Raw genomic sequence first — 18,070 nt, 5'->3', positions numbered from 1 at the left:
GTCTGAATAAGCAATAGCATAGGGATTCATTTGAAATGAATTAGAAATGCATTTTTTCACAGGTTTATCTTATATACTTTAGTGGCAGTGTGACCATAATACATCTGTAAGTGGCATAAGTGCAGCTGACTCCCTGCACTAAACTTAATGTTTCATGTCATCAGTTAGTAAAGCAGGAGACAGAGGGTTCCTAGGTTATTTTCTTAGTTATCTTTACTGCACAATGCATTACCCTCAAAATTTGTGGCTTAAAACAACCCACATCTACTATCTTACATTTCTGTGGGTCAGGAATCCAGACATGCTTTAGCTGGATGCTCTGCTTTATGATCTCTTGCGAGGCTGCCTTTGAGGTGTTAACTGGAGCTGTGGCCTCATCTGAAGGCTTGATTAGGGAAGAGGCCCTTTTCAAGATGACCCATATGGTTTTGGGGAGGATTCAAGTCCTTAAGGACTATTGGACTGAGACCTTCAGTTTTTCATTGGCAGTTGGCCAGACGTTTCTCTCAAATCTGGCCGCATGAACCCCTCCAGTGTGTTTCATCAGAGCATGCATGCAAGGAGAGCCAGACAGCGAGTGCAGGCAAAAGAATGAGTGCTAGCAAGAAGGAAATCGCAGTCTTTTGAAACCTAATAATGAAAGTAATGTTCCATTGCTTTTATCCTATTTTATTTATTAGCACTAGGTCACTGGGTCCAGTCCATGCTCAACAGGAAGAGATTACATAAAAGTGTGAATATCAAAATATGCGGCTTATTTGAAACCTGCTTACTCCTGTTCTCATGAAGGCACAAATATTTACTGAGCATTTCCTATACATACTTCACTGTGTTAGCTAATATATTGGTTTCCTGACCCTTCAAAATGTAAGATCTAGCGAGATACGTATTAAAAGATATATTACAATAAAATGTAGCAAGTGATAATGCTATAGGAGTGATACAAATAATTCCCTCACTTCTAAAACCCCTCTTCTCTTGGAAAGCTACTAAGGAGAACTAATTGCAACAATTGTGATGAAAATATCATAATGTTTCTTCTCAGCTGCAGAGTAGAAGAATAATTTGCCAAGTAAGGTACGATCACACAAGAGGCCAACGTTCTAAATTTTATACCATATTTGATGGCAGTACCAAGGAACTGAGAATGGAGGATCTCCAATGTTACTCCAAGCTATCCCAAATGTACATATCTATCTAAGTAAAAGAGAATGCTTGCTAGTCCAATGTCGTTTTATGACACGTTCTCCAACACCACCCTGTGCTACTCCAAAACAGACTGCCATATCTAAACCCTTTTATATAAGAGTTCTAGAGTCTCCAAAAACTCTGCAACTGAAACCAATGTGCAGTTTGGTTTGATAGAATTCTAGAATATTCCAGTTAATGAAGGAAATATTAGTAGGCTCCAATTTTCTTACCTACATGCATTCTCAATTTAGAAGTGTGCATGTATGTATGTGCAATTTTTGCTTCTATATTGCTTCTATATTAAAATATATTCAATAGCTAAACTCTCATACATAAAAATGGATTTATTAAGAAAGTAAATGATCACCTTTAATACAATCAGAAAAAACAAAAATATTACTTTAACCAACTCATGTAACAATATAGAATGAATAGATTCTTGCAAAGTGTATAAGCTGTAGGTTATGTTTATTGGTTGTATCCAATAGTTCTTTTGAGATCTGAAGTCAATTTTCAGTTGAAGCTGTCACAATACTGAAATTAGAGGATTTGGCAAGGTCAAATCTTTCACAGTAGAGGATATCATAGAAGCATGATTTATTATAAAAATTCTCCAGGTTTCATTAGGAGCATTTTTTGGCTGTATGTTCTAAGTAGATCCCATTGCCGTCTCCTACAGCGTGGCTTATTCTAGCGCTTGGTGCAGCTGTACATGGAACCCGTGTAGAATTTTGTGATTAAAGGCAAATTAATTACCATGGGCAGTTGTATCTCCTGGTCCAGGGTTTATTCATTACAGCTTTCCACTTTTCTTAAAATTTTTGTGACTGACTTTAAGTTTCTTGGGCCTTCAAAACACCCCCCAAATGATCTTACTCTTGGCCTCAGTGGTTGAGGCTGTGTTCAGTAGTTACAGAGCCAGAAATAGTCTCTCACGATAGGCAGGCCAGTGAGGATTTTAGAAGAGAATATGAGTCCTAGCAACCATAGGACAATTATAAATCTTTAGAGTCAGGTGAGGTTCGAAATCTGTTGATGCAATATACCAATTGTGCTATCTTGGTCCATTTATTAACCTTTCAGTTTCTAAGTTCACATATGAAAAATAGGGGAAAACATCTGTGACACAAGAGGGTGTGAATATGTAATGAAACAATTTGTTGATTGTAAAGACCTTAGTGTGGAACCAGGCACATAGTACATATTCGATAGAAAGATGATTTAAATTAGCATTGTTTTTGTCATTTCGTTGTTGTTAAATCCTCCAAATATACACATGGCAGCAATAATTTCTCCCATTTTACATGCTTTTCTTACATTGTGATGTTGTGTGACTTTGCCTCTTCTCCCATCAAGATTTGAGGGCCTAAAATATTCAACGTCTTTGAAACTGAGCAAGTGTTTGACTTGGCAGAAAGGGTACTGTGTGACCACTGACACTAGTTTGTAAAAAGTGGTAGGCTTCTGCCTTGGTCGTTGTGGATGTTTGTTCTTGGATCCCACTTGTCACGCTGTGAGTGAGCCTAATCTAGAGCATGCAGAGAAACCACATGGAGCGGCCATGTGTAAATGTTACAGCAGACAGTCCAGATGTGTTTTGAGCTGAGAGCCAGCATCAGCCATCAGATATGTAAGTCAATGAGGACTGGAATAATTCCAACCCCCAGCCACCCAGTCACCCTCTGCCTTTCTCACTGTGACCAGTCTGAATTCCTGACCCACATTATCCACATTATTATTGGCCCCCTGGCCAAGTGGTTAAGTTCACACACTCTGCTTTTACTACCCAGGGTTTTGCTGGTTCAGATCCTGGGAGCGGACCTGGCACTGCTCATCAGGCCATGCCACATAGCACAACTAGAAGGACCTACAACTAGAATATACAACTATGTACTGGGGGGCTTTGGGGAGAAGAAAAAAAGAAGAAAAAAAGACAAGAGATAGTAACTATTGGCAAAGATGTAGAGGAAAAGGAACCCTTGTGCACAGTTGATGGGAATATAAATTAGAGCATCAACTATGGAAAAACAGTATGGAGGTTCCTCAAAAATTAAAAATAGGGGGCCAACCCAGTGGCGCAGTGGTTACGTTCACACGTTCGCTGGTTCAGATCCCAGGTGCGGACCTACGCACTGCTTGTCAAGCCATGCTGTGGCAGGCATCCCACATATAAAGTAGAGGAAGATGGGCACAGATGTTAGCTCAGGGCCAGTCTTCCTTAGCAACAAGAGGAGGATTGGTGGCAGATGTTAGCTCAGGGCTAATCTTCCTCAAAAAAAAGAGAAAATTGAAAATAGAACTACTATATGATCCAGCAATCCTACTTCTGGGTATTTTTCCAAAGGATATCAAAAAGATATTTGGACCCCCATGTCCACTGCATCATTATTTACAATAGGCAAGACATGGAAACAACCTAAATGTCCATTGACGGATGAATGGATTAAAAAAAAATGTGGCATAAATGTATATACAATGGAATATTATTCAGCCATAAAAAGAAAGAAGTCCTGCAATTTGTGACATTAGGATGGACCTTGAGGGCATTATGCTAAGTGAAATAAGTCAGACAGAGAAAGAAAATACTATAGGATCTCACTTATATGAAGAATCTAAAAAACACCAAACTCATAAAAATTAAGAATAGATTGGTGGTTGTTTAGAAGCAAGGGTTGAAGGGTGGAGGAAATGGGTGAAAATATTCAAAAGATACAAACTTATTTACAAGCTAAATCAGTACTGGGGCTGTAAAGTACAGCTTGGTGACTATCATAAACAACACTGGATTGTGTACTTGAAAGGCGCTAAATGAGTAGATCTTAAAAGTCCTCATCACAAGAAAAATGTCCTTGAATAAAAACTGCTCTTCCTTATGGTTGCCTCTGAGTTATGACCGCCTTCTCTAGGTCAGTTTGTGTGCCATGCTTCAAATTTCCAACTTCATATGAGATCCTTCAGGATATGTGGCCTGATATTAACACCAATATATCTTGTGCCTTGTCATTTCCTGCCTGATATAGTGTCCAAATTAATTCAATAATGAGAATAACATGCCTTGGCCAGACTGAGGCCTTCCTCTTTTCAAATTGTGTCTTACAGCCTTTTGTGAATTCCTCAAAGTACAAAAATGTCTTTGTTTCTCCATTTCTATTTACCACTGCAACCAACACCCACAGGGATAGTAGGAGGAAACAGTTCTTTTAACTACTGGCCTCTATTCGTTCTCTCCTGGTATACTCAACACAAGCAGGGAGATAAATGAAATATTACCCTAGTGTTCCAGTTACTTTTGCTGCATTAAAAAAGCCACTCCAAAAATGAATGGCAGAAAACCATTTTTTTCTTTTCTTTAAGAGAAAAAAAAAAAAAAAAGACCCACAGTCCCCACCACCCTAGCAAGTTTGCAAATTTCTTTGTTTACTTTTAGTTTCTGATCATATGGGATTGTATTTTTACATAGTTTCAATCCAAGTGTAAAAAGCATTTTCTCACCTAATAATATATCCTAAACATTTCCATATGCTACTACACAGGCTTCTCAGTGACAATTGTGAATGGCTTTAGAGTACTTTATTAAAAAATTCTCACATAGTACAGTAATCATATATTAAATCCAGATTACATAATTTCTCAGATATAATTCTAATATGCCGTTTTCTCTTTCTTTCAACCCATTTTCTGTTTCTTTTATGAAACTTTCTAAGTTAGGAGCCACACAAATGATTGTTTGGAAGTCCCGTTGCTATATTTCAGGCTATGAGTTTGGCTGAGTAAACAGAAATGCTAAAATTTTCAGGACCCTTCAGGGAAATTAGCCCTCTAGATACATTGAATCATCCACTCAACAAATAGTGGTGTAAATCCTATAATCCAAAGATTTGGCTGACATGTTATCGAAGAATAGAAATTAGACATAGTCTCTCTCTTCAGGTTTGGCAGAGGTTAGTGTGGATGCGTTAACCACGTCATTTCCTCTTCCCAGGAAGAAAGAGAAGGTACATATCCCAGCCTCTCCTGCAACTTTGTTGGCGCCGAGTAACCGACTACTGACCAATGAATTGTGAGGGAAAGCGCTATGAGCCACTTCCAGGCCTTGACCTTAAAAAAACATTCAGCAAAACCATCCATTTTCTCTTTATCTTCTGCTACAAACTTAAGTCATTGAAATTTTCCAAAAAGCAGAGATGCAAGATGGAATCAGCCTGGATTCTTGACTCAATGCTTGGAGGAGAGCTGCTTAAGAGAGCTGTGTGAGATCAAAAATTAAAACCTCCTATATTTAACAGAGTCTAATGTTAAATACAGTTACTAATAGATATTTTAATGCAATGCAGAGCTCGACATGCAACAGTTCCTGTGCAGAAACAGTGTTGGAGAATTAGGAACAGGGAGATTGCCCTTCAGCGTGGGGATAAGGTGAGGGTACCACAAGGAGGTGTCATTTAGGAGTGTATTTGGCAGATTTGGACGCATAGAAATGGGATAAAAAGCATTGCAGACAGGTAACAGTATGAATAAAAACAGAATGTTGGAAAATGCGAGGCTTTTATTGCCACTTCCAGGAGCCCATTGGGCAATTGCAATGTGGTATGTATAGAAGTTGCAAAGGTAGCATTGAATTTCAGAGTATATTTTTGTTTAGGATTTTCTAAACATGAATGGAATGCAATGAAAATTTTTGAGCAAGAGAGTGAATATATCAGAATTATCATTAGTAAAAATAATCTAATACCTTCAGGAGGAGTTACATAATTTGTGGGACCCAGTGAAAAATGAAAATATTGGACCTTTTGTTCAAAGATTATTAAGAATTTAAAGATGGCTACAGCAGAGCGTCACACCAAATGTGGCGTCCTTCTGTTACTGAACCAAAGTGGATTTGCCGCCGGGAGAGTTAAATCAGACTCTCCATCAGAAGTAGTTGTCTTGCAAAGTAAAGTATATTTGTGGCAAATAGGAGACCATGCGGAATCATTTCTAAAGTCATGGTGTCCCTGAACAAAGGGAAACAAGGACATTTTATTTCAGAAGGGGAGTGAATATTCCAAAAGGAGAGGTGGGTATTTGCTTGTGCAGGCCCAGTTTGAAAACATGCTTCCACGTATACTGCAGCTTATGGTGATAAGGCCTGAGCTCCTCCTGGAAAGATCTTAGTGTTAAAAATAAGACAAAGGTCATAGGCTTAGCTCTTGTGATGAGGCTTGGTCTGGTTCAAGGTGGTTGATTGCGTCTCCTTAACATAACGAAAGGAAAAAAAAACTATTAAATGCTACCATACCCACCCTTGAGTTCCTCAGGGCAACTGGTTGGTGAGCCTTCTAAGAAAAGGCCCCATATGGGACTGCACAGGTCACATGCTCATGAAACTATGTCTGTACACCTTAGTTCCTAGCTTTGGTGGGAAGGAGACCATGATGGTTTAGGTGGAGGTGCAACTGGATAGAAGCTGCTCACAATTCTCAGAGAAAGAACAGTATTTGTTAGTACGAAATTCTTTAGTCTGACACTAGGCGTGGGAGATGTGGCCATCAACATGAAAGCCAATGTCCAAACATGAATGTTTACTACTGGCGCAAAAAAATATTTCTGATCCATACATGTATGTTCTCCCTGTAGTTAGTTATAGACTAAAATCCACAGCTTTAATATAAGGAAAAAAAGAAGAACCATATGCTTCAGGTATAAAATAGAACCTATAATTTCAATATATTTGGATTTTACATTGAATTACTTAGTTGATTGACAACTGAAATCCATTTCATTACTGTTTCCCGTGAGTTTCTCAGCCGTGTCCTAGTAAATTGGAAATGCTGTAACGTTTATAAGTAGGACAGAATTTGTGTGAGTTAGCATATTCTATGGGATGTCCTAAAGATAACCCTCTGGTGCCTTGGTTAAAAGCTTCCATTATTTTCCCAACGGAGCTGAATCTGTGAGGCCAGTCATCACAACATCAAAACTTACCTCCACTAAGAAAACAAAGTATTGAGAGGTTAACATACCTATCTATAAGAGTGTCTTTTGTGCTTTATAAGAGAATATTTCATTCATTTTTATGTTTCTTTCTATATTTGCCTCGCCAAATTGTATTGTGTGAATAATGCAAGAACTTAAAAAATAACTTGAGGTATAAGTTCGCCCATTCCGCTCCAGCAGCCCAGGGTTCGGATCCTGGGCACGGACATGGCACTGCTCGTCAGGCCATGTTGAGGTGGCGTCCCACATCCCACAACTAGAAGGACCTGCAACTAAGATATACAACTATGTATGGGGGGGAGGGGGGTTGGGGAGATAAAGCAGAATAAAAGAAAAGAAGATTGGCAACAGTTGTTAGCTCAGGTGCCAATCTTTAAAAAAAAGAAGAAAAATAACTTGAGGTAAAATAACCATAGAGTTCCTCCATATGTCCTCAATCAACCCAAAAATCAAATATGAAGTTGAGTATATAAATTGTTAAACGAACAGATCAGTTCAGAGGAAGCAAGCTTTGTGCAGAGAAAAACATTATAAATAGTAATATTTAGTATCACCATATTGAAAAGTCTTTTGTTAGCATATGGTCCTTCTTTTAACGTTTTTTTTTTTTCTAAAGATTGGCACCTGAGCTAACAACTGTTGCCAATCTTCTTTTGTTTTTTTCTACTTTTTCTCCCCAAATACCCCCAGTACATAGTTGTATATTTTAGTTGTGGGTTCTTCTAGTTGTGGCATGTGGGATGCCACCTCAGTGTGGCCTGACGAGCAGTGCTGTGTCCACGCCCAGGATCTGAACCAGCGAAACCCTGGGCTGCCGAAGCGGAGCATGGGAACTCAACCACTCAGCCACAGATGGGGCTGGCCTCCCTTCTTTTAACTTTTTAATTCAAAATAGAATAGTTGTTTTTGGTTGTCATAATAAGCAAATTGGTGGCCTTCTTGTCTTTTTATTCTCAGGTGTGACAGTTCGACTTACACATAAAAGCACTTCTAACGATCCAGGTATGTGTACTCTCCATCAGTCAGTGACACTGAATGCTTATCTCATCAAGATTAGTGACATAGTGCTATGTTTTGATCAGTGACATTGAGACTTTTTGTTTGCTTTCTTTTTTTTCAAGACTATTTTATTATAGCAGTTTTAGGTTCACAGCAAAATTGAGAGGAAGGTAGACGTATATACCTCTTGCCCCCACACATACACAGCCTCTCCTGTTAGCAACATCCCCCAGCAGAGTGGTGCATTTGTTAAAATCGATAAACCTACATGGACACATCATAATTGCCCAAAGCCATCGTTCACCTTAGGGTTCACTCTTGGTGATGTGCATTCGATGGGTGTGGACAAAGGTATAACGACATATATCTATCATCATAGCATCATAGAGTATTTTCATGTCTTAAAATTTTGTTTGCTTTCTTAATGTGAATTAGAAGAAATTCTGAAACTAAGGGCTATTGCTGCCATATTTAGGGTTCTCACTCCTTTTGTATTTACAAGAATATTGAGAATTTTCCTTTCAGAATTAATTAGGAAAAATATTGCTTTCTGTTCCTCCTCCACTCAATTTTTTTTTTTTTTACTTTTAGGACATTATTTTTTCACTGTTTTTACCAATATTTGCAATTAATTACAGCAGTTTGTTATCCTTTGCTATATTTGGAAGAGCTGAGGATGCTTTCCTATCTCAGCGTATCCTCTCCACTTCTAGCGTTCTGTTTTTGTAGTCCACTGTAAAAATACAAATGCTCCGGGGAGGAGTAATGCAAAAGTGAATGAGTTTATTTATCTTTAGGAAAAGAAGTTTTTGTTCTGTTTGAAAGCTGAGAATATACAACGCAGTGATGAGCTTGATGAGATTATTTTAAAATCTAGGGAAATGCTCAAAAAAGAGAAAGAAAACCAATGGCATCTGCTAATGGACGAGACTTGGGCCAGATGGTATGCTCATATTCTTATGCCAGAAAGGCTAGAACTAGGATTTATATTGTCAAGTTAAAAACAATCCCACACTTACGTTAGAAGAGACATTATTCAGAAGTAAGACTATTGTAGTAGGAAGCGTGCTCTAATTTCAGAATATGCCACTGTCTCAAAATCAAGTAGAAAAAGCCCTTTAAAAGAAACAATTGAGTAAGAAGGGATAAGTAAAGATTAGGAGATACTTTTCAGGGGAAGCTAGCCAGCCAAGGGGTAACAACCAGAGAGGTCTGACGGCAAAAGCACCCTGCTGCGCTCAGCCAGCTTTCAGGAGAAGCTGAGGAGAGGGTATGCTCCGCTTTCTAGCTTTAGGGGCAAGCAGAGTCAGGGCCTCGTAGGTAGGAGAGAAGTCCGACTGAAGTTTGGTCAAGACAAAATAGAGGGCAAATGAGCCATTGTGAACACTTGGTCAATGCTTTTCATTATTCTAACAAAATCATTGTTTTTGAGGAAGGAAAATGAAAATTTTATGAGTTGAAGAGCTGTCACTGCTTTGATACTGTCATACAATACCTACGCTTAGCCACCTGTCCACGCCTTTTAATCTCTAGGCCTGACAAAAGGGACTGTGGTTTTGAGTCTCTTTGGAAATATTTTACATACTGTAATTGCAGTGTCTTTATCTATTCTTTTTTGTTTTCTGATTTTGTTTTAGCAAATAAACTAATCTTTCAAAATAACCACATATGATGTGTTTTTTTAGAGGAAAATGTTACAAAATAATTAGAATCACCTTTGGGTGTTTATGTTAAAGGCTGGAGTTGGAATTTGACAGCATAGCGCTATACAGATCTTTCACGATACACGCCCCAGAGGGCTCTATTCAAAGAATGTTAATGTGAAAGCGCTCAATGTGTTCAGTACACAAGCTGACACACTATACGCCATAGTAGTTTAGCTCTAACGGTCCCTAGATTAGTGGGAGACTGTGTCTAAAGCAACAAAACTAGTTGCAAATCTATGTAAATGGTACTTATTATCATTATTGATATTAGTATTCCAAAATTTACTTATGTTATTAATATCCGTATCCAGATTTATCTTCCGTCTGATAATTTAGTAAAGAGAATCATTTGCAAGCAAACCACCTGTGTCTGTTGCATTCACTCTTGCCTACTTATGCACATTTCTAACTCCTCAATCCACCAGCCCCCACAAAATCTCCAAAGGTAGTACATCAAGATTAAGGCACCTATCTCATACTCCCTGAGGCTGGATTCTGATCTCTCATCTACTCTCTGTGCAGCTTCGATGGAGTTGCTTAGTCTCTCCAACATGCAGTCTATCCACAACCCTCAGACGGGAAAAATATCTACCTAATGGGGGTGTTATGAGGGTTAGTTAAGAAAATTATATGGAAGGAACATGTAAGAGCAGTTGAGGTAAAATGAATATGAGTTTATATTTTCCCCATCTGTAGTCTTGTATCATTTACTATATAAATATAGGCAAGTTTCAAGTGCCAGGCTTCCAATAATTTAATCCAAGATTAAATGGTTTGGCAAAATTTCCTGCAGATACCAATGATAAATTCTAAAATTAGGATATATGCATAGAGTAGAAAACTATATGTGTGTGTTCAGTTTTGTTATTGTTTATACATAAGTTATTTAAACCTGTGTGTGCATGCGTGTGTGTGTGTGTGTGTGTGTGTGTGAGTGTAGTGATGTAAACGTTTAAAATTCATTTGGTACAACGCATTGGAAAATATTTTGAAATGAATGATGATGAAAATCATGTCCAAATGTGTGGGAAACTGCCACAGCAGAGCTTACAGGAAAATTTATTTTGCTTTGAATATTCATATTGAAAAAGAATGAAGGTCTAAAATTAATGATGTAAATGGCCCTTTTAAGAAGCTCCCCTCCAAAAAAACGGCAAACCAAACCCAAAGTAAGTAGAGAACAGTAAATAGTAAGGATCAGAATGAAAATCAATGGAATGGAAACAGGGAAAATCAATGAAAACAAAAGCTGTTTTTTTATTAAGATTGGTAAAACTGATAAATTTATATCTATGATGAAAGAGAGAGAGAGAGAAAATATAATTAATATTAGGAAGGAAAAAGAGATATTCTATAGTCCTTTCTTTCCCTGTCTGTTTTGTTTTATTTTCTTCTCTTTCCATATCCAAAATTTATTGTCCTCTACTGTCCTACTTCATTCCATTTCCTTTTGAATTATGTTACTCTTTTCACAATTGGCCAATCCAGAAACTAGTGGAAAAACATTCTACTTCTCCCTCTCATTTACCTACAATTAGTCAGCAAATCTTGAAAGGCCTAAATAATAAGTATCTTAGCAAGTCATTATCATCTTCCTTAACCACTGTCTTAACCCATACCTTTTTGTTTTACCCATTTTGTGTGATAATTACTACAACAGACTCATAATGGGCTATCCTGCCTTCGCTCTTGAACATCACTCCTTTGCCAAAATCCCTTTCTTAAAATTCAGATGTAGGCAAATTATCCTTTCTCAAAGACTTTAATGGATTCAGAACTAAATCAAACACCTCCATGAAATGTGAAAGAGGGCAATCTGAAAAGGCTACATACTGAGTGATTAGAAGGATACGACATTATGGAAAAGATAAAACTGTAGAGACAGTAAAAAGATCAGTGGCTGTCAGGGGTTGAGGGGGAGAAAGGGGTGAAAAGGCAGAGCACTGAGAATTTTTAGGGCAGGCGAACCACTTTGTATGATACTATAATGGTGGATACATGTCATTATACATTTGCTGAAATTCATAGACTGTGCAACACCAAGAGTCAGCTTCAACAAACTGTGGACTCTAGGTGATAATGATGTGTAAATGTAGGTTCATGGATTATAACAAACGTCCACTCTTGTGGGGGATGTTGATAGTGGGAGAGGCCATGCATGCAGCAGGAATATGGGAACTATCTGGACTTTCTGCTGAATTTTTCTATGAATCAAAAACATCTCTAAAAATTAGTCTATTAAAAAAGGATTTTGCACCTATATCTTCACGTTTTTTAAATTCTTTCTTCATTCTTAAGATGAAAACTGGAAAACACAGACACGCAATGAATGTGTTTTATGGAAAAATATGCAGAGATACTTTGAGGATAATATCTCAAAGAAAATGCCTTGACATCCTACACCAATATATATATACATTAAATTAACCTTCAGGTATATGTTTAAGTAAATATAAAATATTTAAGCTATCTTTTAAAAAAACTAATATTTTATTCAACCATATTAAGTGATTGACCCACTGACTGACGAGATAACGTAGAATAAGCTGATTTCTGCTGTGTAGATTTTTGTGTATTTATGTGTGTGTTTATACATGTGTTTTTCTATTGATAATATATAAGTAATTTAATTTTCAAGTAATCTATGCTATAAGTATTAATTAAAAGTCATTATATCACATGAATATAAAGTAAGAGTTGGTAAACTTTTCCTGTAAATGTCTAGGTAATAAATATTTCAGTTTTGTAGGTCAAGAGTCTTTGCTGGAACTAGTCAACTCTGCCCTTGTAACACAAAAGCAGCCACAGGTTATTTGGACAAGATATAAACAAAGAAGGACCAAGTTCTGATAAAGCTGTTTTTATAAACCAGAAGGTGGGGTGGATTTGGCACATGCTTCTCTAGTTTGAAGATCCTGATGTTGAGAAGGATTGTTGTTTACTGCTAAAATATTACTAATTTTCAATTAGTTTTCATTAATTAAAATATATACCATTGAAGCAGGATTTTTCTTTTTTATAGATACATGAAAAATCTTTCATAAAATGCAGAAATGTCTTAGAGATACCACTATTTTTCAGGGAACTTAAGCAATATACAGGAAATCTAATTTTAGCACACAGCTCAGTCTGCACAAAAGGTGTTATGTTCTCAGATTCTCCCATGATCAGCTCTTGATTAATAACACATATTTCACATTTCATCATATATTCAGTGGAGGTTGACCTTCCTCCTTTCCCAACTGATTCCATTGGACTTTTATTTTTATTTTACCCTGTTTGATGCTTAAAAATCATTTGTGCTTTTCATTTTCAAGAAATGGTTGGTCACAGTCTTATATGTCTCTGTATAACGATAACCTCTAACACAATGTTTTGCAAAGGTAAAAATGATAGATGGTTGACTGATAGATTGAGAAGTAGGGCTGAAGGGTGAAAATCCTACATTTCTGGGGTTTTATTTCTGAATTCCAATATTTTAAATAATTTGCTTATGTATCACCAATTACTAATATACTTATGTTTTTTAGAACAAGGACTTCTGTTATTTATGCATTTATTAACTGCCAATTTCCTCTGTCGTGGAGTTTATATTGTAGTTTAATCAAACAGGATTATTGCTTGGATGCAGAGAGCTAGAGCAAGGGCTACTCACAGAAGAAAATAGTAACAAAACAAAACGTAAAAAAAAGAAAAGAAAATATGGATATATATGAAAAGGTAAATTTTAATTATATCAAACCAATGGCTGCTGCAACTAGAATTTAAAAGGTATATCTTCTAAGACCATACAGAATGTGGCCATATTCAATAGAATGTCTCTTTACCAGGAGCCAAGTTTTACTAAATTTGACAAAAAACAATTTGCTGTTGCTTGAAGTATATGGATTAACTAGAGTTTTGTTTATTGTTGATTTTATCACTGTGCATTTGATTTTCTCCTACTTATCATTGGGATATATGTTCAGTCTTAAAAAAAGAAAATACAGCAAATTGGACTATTAGAAAAGAATAACAACTAGGGATCATCCATAGAGAAAACTATTATTTTTATTTTCCTCTTTTTAAAGAGGTATTTTACACACATGTCTATAATGAATACTGCTAGTTGCCAACGAGTTTCAACTACCCCACCCAGATTTGGTGAAATTAATCTATTTCTCCACCAAGTACTTTTTACTCCCAGGTGTAGGAATGGCTTAATGTGTCTAAGCTTTCCTCTTTGGTATAATTTGTTCAGATACAGACAAATAATTATTTTAGTCAATAAGACAAAAATGGAGTGCTTTAGGAACTCCTAGGAAAAAATTACTTTAAGCACAAGAAGAAAACAAATGAACTTGGACAACTGCAATGTGAAGGATTGGATCAAGTACTTTGTCTCTCTATGTATGGGTCACATTTCTTCATCGTTTAAGCTGTTTTTTTAGTTTCGTTTTGTTTTGTCTATGGCAGCCAAAAGGATCCTAATTGATACAATGTTATGATGCAGTTAATACATCTTCAAATTTTTCTATCTTAATATATCATGAGTTTTTTTCAAAACCATTCATGGATATAATTTTCATTTGAGAACTAGTGTGCTCCAAGGCCATGGGGCTGAGGACGTAGACTGTAAATTCTACCATCCTGACCACAACTGGTCGGCTTCAGCCTAACCGCCAAATTGAAAGCAGTCAGGTAGCCTATGCTGTGAACCAGATGGGCCTTAACTTTCTGATTAAAGATTGATCTTCAAGATGTGGGTCAGAACCTGAATAAAATTTGGCTTTCCTCTTCTGTCTGCTGTCAGATCTGAGCTTCATTAGCTGGTCCAGTCTTCAGCTAGTCAGTAGATTTACATTCCTTAATTATCTGGTTTAAACAAAGAAATCGGTGGCTCTTCAGAGCGTTGATGAATTATAATATTTTAATTCAAATCTCTATTTAGATTAACTTAATATAATCCTTGTTTGAATGATTCTGAAACTTCAAGTGCTGTTCCTCTGCCTGCTGGCAGATGACATTTGTAGAATTCCCCGAGATTGCATGTGAAAGCTGACGATTGTTTACCAGAATGTTTCTGTGTAGTTATGAAACAGCATCTGTGTCTCAGGAATTGTCCACTTTCCCCTACTTTTATTCTATGATGTGAAGATTCCCAATAAGTCTTATTGTAATGGCTTTGACTCTCCAGTGGATAGTGGTGTACTTAATTCTGAGATCTTCCATTCTTATGCAGTCATGTTCCATTCACTATTCAAAATTTCTTTTGCTTCCCATACCTGGAAAAGACTTCATGTGCTTTTCTCCTGATATGAGAAAAATGCAGTGGAAGCAATCTCTAAGCTTGTTTGGTGACTAGTCTCATCAGTCCAGCCAAGCCTACCCTCTGGATTGTGGCACAGACAGAAAGGTTTGCTGGGTTCCAGCCTATCTTCTGTTATCACCTCTCCTCCTCTAGGAAGGACAAACATTTCTTAAGTAACTTAAGGTACTTTGTGCCTACATCAAAATCAAATCTAGCTGAACACTGTCCATAGGTGTTTTATAACAGATCTTCCATTTAATGAAATCACAGTTGCTGTTAATGGTATTCTATGTACAATATATAGTTCCAAACTGTATATTCTTGAGAAAATCTCATCCTGTCTCAGTGTAGTTTCTACCATCCTGACTGTCCTGTTAGTGGTACTATATCAACTAATCAGTACAGCAAATGCTGACCCATGCTTGCTCCCTTATGGCATAAAATAAGCCCTTGGGACATTATGTTGAACAAGCACTCTCAGGTTGAAAAAGTGTAATTGAAATCCAAAGTGGAGCTGGATATTGTATCAAGGCAGGAAACAATATCCCATAAAATGTTAGATTCCTACATAAACACTAGAACATGGATGAATCTAGAGAACATTGTGTAAGAGAAGTCAGTCATTCACAGAAGGATAAAATCTACATGATGCCATTTAGATGAGGTATGTAAATTAGTCAAACTCATAGAAGCAAAGAGTAGAATGGTGGTTGACAGAGCCTGGGGGGTTGGAGAAATGGGAGTTGTTGAAAAATAGGTATAAAGTTTTTATTACGCAAGATTAATAAATTCTAGAGATCGGCTGCACGATGTAGTGCCTATAGTTGACAATATGGTATGTGCACTTCAAAATTTGTTGAGGGTAGATCTCATGTCAAGTGTTCTTACTGTGATTTAAAAAAAGCTTACGGGACAAAGCTTATTTTTGTTGATTTTGTTGCATGGTACAGAGGCATCTAACATTTATTTAGCCAATGGTAACTAATAAAATTTGGTTTTATGAATTCAAAAATGAAGTAAGCATGATTCAGACATCACATAATCTACTTGGTTCTCACCAGCATTAGTTATAATCCCTCTCCTACCATCCTTCCCTTGTTATGATAAAAAAGCAATGAACATGCATATAGTCCCAATGTTGTGGAACTCAGGTATATTTCTGAAAGTTGAGGCTGTCTCCTCACAATAATTGCATGTGTAAACCTTAAAAATATTAAGTTTTATAGACATCAATCATAGTTTTCAACACCCTTGACATTATTTTAACCTCTCTCTGATTTGGTTCAAAAATGATTTTTAACTAAAAACAGGTTGAGTAAACAGCATAGAGCTTGATATAGTTCATATTAAACAACAACTATTTATAACAAAACCTAATTATTAATTTAATAAAATAAGCATATTTAGGTAATAAATCAAAGAAAAGGAATATAATTTAGACATTACCCTTTCTTTCATTATTTTACTTGATTCCTAAGGAGAAAGACTGAATTAAGAAGCAGCCAGAAGGCATAGACACATGGCAGAAAGTGCTGCTCTTTTTAGTAGCTTTTGTGCCTGCTTTAAACTGATTATTTGTTTCATCAGCTAATCTCCAAGCAGAGGGCATGTCCTTTCCACTTGCAGAATTCTCTTACATAAGTTGAATTCCCTTCTTATCACCCCAAAGCCAAAAGTACTTTATTTTCTTTTTGTTCGTTGTTAGGAAAAAGAAAAAGAAAAGATAATCAGCTCCTACTACTTGCTGGAGCTGTCTGCATTTTAATCCCAGACTGTGAATGAACCTCAGAGTGCCCTTATGATATTTTGCACAAAAGGCTCAGTGTTCGGGGCTCTACTCAGAGAACCCAAAATAGCATCCAGCAAGCAGTGACATACTGAGTGTCGTGGTACTAAGAGCGCAAGCTTCTGTAACTCAGAGCAGTGTGGCCCCTGTGAGCTTTCACGAGAAGACTGTGAAGGAAATAAGAACAATCTCTCCTCCTGTTCCTCATGTGTTTAACATGAATTTTGAATTTCAGTTTCTGCAGAACTCCTAAAATTTGAAGATACACAGGTAAGAATGTGATAATCAGGCATATATCGAATTATATATAAATTATCTCAATGAATGTAAGGTCAAAAAGTTCTTGAACAGCTCTTTTCTAGTTCGCACTTCATAAGGAAGACATTCCCCAAATTTTTAAACTATGGCATGTATATTGAACTTTCTCTAAAACAGATATTTGTGAGAACAATTCACCATCTGTACAATTCAGATTGAGGAAAAGAAAAGTTGCCGATATCTAGGACATTTAAAACGTTCAGTTTTAACGGCAGGAATGTATCACTACTGCGTCTTTTTCTTTCCCCAGGATTTTGTTTTTCGATTCATCACGTGTTTAGCTCTGTACTATCAGATGCTCTGAACAATAAAGGTGTCAATCTTAAAGAGGTGAGAAAAATATTTATTTTTAATATAATAAGTTATTTGTTTCTTAGTAAATATATTCAGTATGGAGCTTTCTGCATAGCTGAATAAAACTAAATGTTTCTCTGAAGGACAAATCTATTATCAAAGTTGGCATATGATTATTACATTTGCTTCCTCTTTGTCAAGTTTTTCTGGCTATCAAAGTTTCCATTGAGATTTGAAAATTGTTAAAGTGAAAAAGCTTAATTAAGAATAAGGATGTTATAATAATAACACTAATTGAGCTAGTAAACTATTGAGCATATTATGAACACATATGCATTCAAACGTGCACATATTAATTTGCAATATATTATATCTATTACATATAATAAAAAGGCTAATTTGGCAAATATGCAAGACACAAAAGTGTCAATTAAGAAAATGCAAAATGTGAAAGATACTTAATTTTGTTTCAATTCTGAAATGTTACATATAATTTTAATTGGGTTACTA

At 36.5% G+C, this 18,070-nt stretch overlaps 1 protein-coding gene across 2 annotated transcripts in view; it reads left to right on the top strand.

The window, feature by feature from the left end:
- The first annotated feature begins 16,949 nt into the window (after positions 1–16,949).
- CDH19 (cadherin 19) overlaps positions 16,950–18,070 on the top strand; it is a 103,071-nt gene continuing 101,950 nt past the window's right edge. For both annotated transcript variants that reach the window (XR_011542090.1, XM_008527418.2), the window contains exons 1-2: positions 16,950–17,218; positions 17,517–17,596. The gene's annotated coding sequence lies outside the window, so the exon portion shown is untranslated. The remainder of the gene's footprint in view (positions 17,219–17,516; positions 17,597–18,070) is intronic.

This window comes from Equus przewalskii, chromosome 7 (assembly GCF_037783145.1).
Source record: "Equus przewalskii isolate Varuska chromosome 7, EquPr2, whole genome shotgun sequence".
NCBI lineage: Eukaryota > Metazoa > Chordata > Mammalia > Perissodactyla > Equidae > Equus > Equus przewalskii.
Note: the sequence above shows the minus strand (reverse complement) of the source record. Positions and strands in the feature narration are given on the sequence as shown.